The sequence below is a fragment of the Stegostoma tigrinum genome, unplaced genomic scaffold (genome assembly GCF_030684315.1).
Source record: "Stegostoma tigrinum isolate sSteTig4 unplaced genomic scaffold, sSteTig4.hap1 scaffold_156, whole genome shotgun sequence".
Lineage (NCBI taxonomy): Eukaryota > Metazoa > Chordata > Chondrichthyes > Orectolobiformes > Stegostomatidae > Stegostoma > Stegostoma tigrinum.
In genome coordinates this window covers 226,324-229,934 of record NW_026728097.1, presented here as the reverse complement: position 1 = coordinate 229,934, position 3,611 = coordinate 226,324, and the positions used below count along the sequence as shown (strand labels likewise).

Genomic DNA, 3,611 nt, shown 5'->3' with positions numbered 1-3,611 from the left:
GGTGAAAGACGCTCTTTGATCTGCCTGCAACTTGCTGGTCTGTCAGCTGAAAGAACTGACCCCGACCGAATGTTACAGACTGGCGCACTCCAAGGTCCAGGACTATGTGCTGAGTGACGCGCTAAAGCTTGGGGCAGCCGCCGCCAAGGCGCGGTGGGGAAAGACCACCGTATGAAACGCCTCATCCAGAATAGAAAAAAAGGGCCCTATCTGGTAACTGGGCCCAGCTGGCGCCTTCCCCAACTGGTCAGGGGGCCAACAGAGACTGTGCGGGGTGAAGACTGCCGGTGTATTTTCTTTGCTTTGTTTTTTTTCTTCAATGTTTTGTTTTTTTTCCCTTTAGTTGGTGTACGTACGCCCTGGGTAACCCAGAGCAGCTTGCATGACTGGGTAGGTGTATGAATGTGTTTTTTTGTACATCTTATGAATAAAGTATATTTTTTCAAATTAAAAAAAAATGTTCTTATCAGCTTTTAATATCTGATATGTTCTTTACTTAAGGACCCTATATTAAACCGATTTTTTGGAACAGCAGCTTGCTCTGTCCTCTCCATGCATCATCCTGGTATTGCAGTGTTCCTCGGAATGGTGCAGTCTCGTTAAACCAATTTTAAAAACAGCCTTATCAAAAACTGAAGAAGGGTGTCTAGGCCTGAGGCATCGGACTTCCTGCTCCTTTGCTGTTTGGCCTGCTGTGTTCATCCAGCTCTGGACCTTGTAATCTCCAGCAGATCAGCACTCTGGAACCATAACAGCCCTTAGCCCAACAAGTCCACATCAAACCTCAGAGTATCCCAGCCAGACCTACACCCCACCTAATCAAACTCTCCCTTAACACAACAGGCAATTTAACATGGCTAATCTACCTAGCCTGCACATCTTTGGACTGTGAGAGCACTCTGAGGAAACCCACACAGACACAGAGAGAATGTGCAAACTCCACACAGGCAGTCACCTAAGGCTGGAATCAAACACGTGTCCTGGTGCTGTGAGGCCGCAGTGCTAAATACTGAGCCACCATGCCGCCAAAGTGCTTTCTCTCAACACTCTCACCCAACTTTCTCCAAATATGCTTTTTCCAAGGTAACCGTTCATCTCTCCTTTTCTGCATGCTCAGCACTTGTTCTAATGTTCGTGCCTCATCTGTGGTGCATGTCGCATCTTCCCACCAACACCATCCCTGAATATTCACACATGGCAACAGAAGTAAAAGAAAATTGCCTGCCAATACTACCTCATTACAAATAGCATTTCAGAAAAAAAAACAAAAGATGAAGCGATCGAAGTATTCACTAGTTTTGACTTTGATGGTGACGACTTGGGATGTATTGAACGAGAGATTTTGGAAACACTGTGAGCTAGGAAAAGATATGGCATATACACTGCACGTTTTTCATTTGAGTGCAACAGCAACCAATCAAATATGTGCTTTATTTTTCTCAAGTCAAGGCCTGTGAGTTTAATCAGATTACCAATTCACTAACATGGGATACAACTGCAAATGACCAAGCCAATTCTCACATTAGCCAGACCAGGAGATAGAACATAGAACATAGAACATAGAACAGTACAGCACAGAACAGGCCCTTCAGCCCACAATGTTGTGCCGACCATTGATCCTCATGTATGCACCCTCAAATTTCTGTGACCATATGCATGTCCAGCAGTCTCTTAAATGACCCCAATGACCTTGCTTCCACAACTGCTGCTGGCAACGCATTCCATGCTCTCACAACTCTCTGTGTAAAGAACCCACCTCTGACATCCCCTCTATACTTTCCACCAACCAGCTTAAAACTATGACCCCTCGTGCTAGCCATTTCTGCACTGGGAAATAGTCTCTGTCTATCAACTCTATCTATGCCTCTCATTATCTTGTATACCTCAATTAGGTCCCCTCTCCTCCTCCTTTTCTCCAATGAAAAGAGACCGAGCTCAGTCAACCTCTCTTCATAAGATAAGCCCTCCAGTCCAGGCAGAATCCTGGTAAACCTCCTCTGAACCCTCTCCAAAGCATCCACATCTTTCCTATAATAGGGCGCCCAGAACTGGACGCAGTATTCCAAGTGCGGTCTAACCAAAGTTTTATAGAGCTGCAACAAGATCTCACGACTCTTAAACTCAATCCCCCTGTTCATGAAAGCCAAAACACCATATGCTTTCTTAACAACCCTGTCCACTTGGGTGGCCATTTTAAGGGATCTATGTATCTGCACACCAAGATCCCTCTGTTCCTCCACGCTGCCAAGAATCCTATCCTTTCAAATTTGACCTTCCAAAATGCATCACCTCGCATTTATCCAGGTTGAACTCCATCTGCCACCTCTCAGCCCATCTCTGCATCCTGTCAATGTCCCGCTGCAGCCTACAACAGCCCTCTATACTGTCAACGACACCTCCGACCTTTGTGTCGTCTGCAAACTTGCTGACCCATCCTTCAATCCCCTCATCCAAGTCATTAATAAAAATTACAAACAGTAGAGGCTCAAGGACAGAGCCCTGTGGAACCCCACTCACCACTGACTTCCAGGCAGAATATTTTCCTTCTACTACCACTCGCTGTCTTCTGTTGGCCAGCCAATTCTGTATCCAAGCAGCTAAGTTCCCCTGTATCCCATTACTCCTGACCTTCTGAATGAGCCTACCATGGGGAACCTTATCAAATGCCTTACTGCAGTCCATATACACCACATCCACAGCTCGACCCTCATCAATTTTTCTAGTCACATCCTCAAAAAACTCGATAACGTTTGTGAGGCATGACCTACCCCTCACAAAGCCGTGTTGACTGTATTTGATCAAGCCATGCTCTTCCAGATGGTCATAAATCTTATCCCTCAGAATCCTTTCTAACACCTTGCAGACGACAGACGTGAGACTTACTGGTCTATAATTGCCGGGGATTTCCCTATTTCCTTTCTTGAAGAGAGGAATTACATTTGCCTCTCTCCAGTCCTCAGGTACGACTCCAGTGGAGAGCGAGGATGCAAAGATCTTCGCAAGTGGCGAAGCAATTGCATTTCTTGCTTCCCAAAGCAGCCGAGGACAAATCTGGTCCGGGCCTGGCGACTTGTCAATCTTAATGTTTGACAAAATTTTCAGCACATCAGCTTCTTCTATCTCTATCCATTCCAGCATGCACACCTGCTCTTCAAAGGTTTCATTCACTACAAAGTTCGTTTCTTTCGTAAAGACAGAAGCAAAAAACTCATTTAGGGCTTCCCCTACCTCCTCAGACTCCACACACAAGTTCCCTATGCTATCCCTGATCGGCCCTACTCTTTCTTTGATCATTCTCTTATTCCTCACGTAAGTGTAAAATGCCTTTGTGTTTTCCCGGATTCCTTCCGCCAAGCCTTTCTTGTGCCCCCTCCTGGCTCTCCTCAGACCATTTTTGAGCTCCTTCCTTGCCTGCATGTAATCCTCTCTAGCTGAACTTGACCCTAGCTTCCTCCACCTTATGTAAGCTACCTTCTTCCTTTTCACAAGAAGCTCCACCGCTCTCGTCATCCAAGGTTCCTTTATCTTACCCCTTCTTGCCTGTCTCAGAGGGACATATTTACTCATCACTCCCAACAACTGTTCCTTAAACAGTCTCCACATGTCTATAG

General features: G+C 45.9%; 1 pseudogene; it reads left to right on the top strand.

Moving 5' to 3' along the window:
* Window positions 1-434: 434 nt before the first annotated feature.
* LOC132207781 (U2 spliceosomal RNA) lies at window positions 435-599 on the top strand (annotated as a pseudogene).
* Window positions 600-3,611: the final 3,012 nt, after the last annotated feature.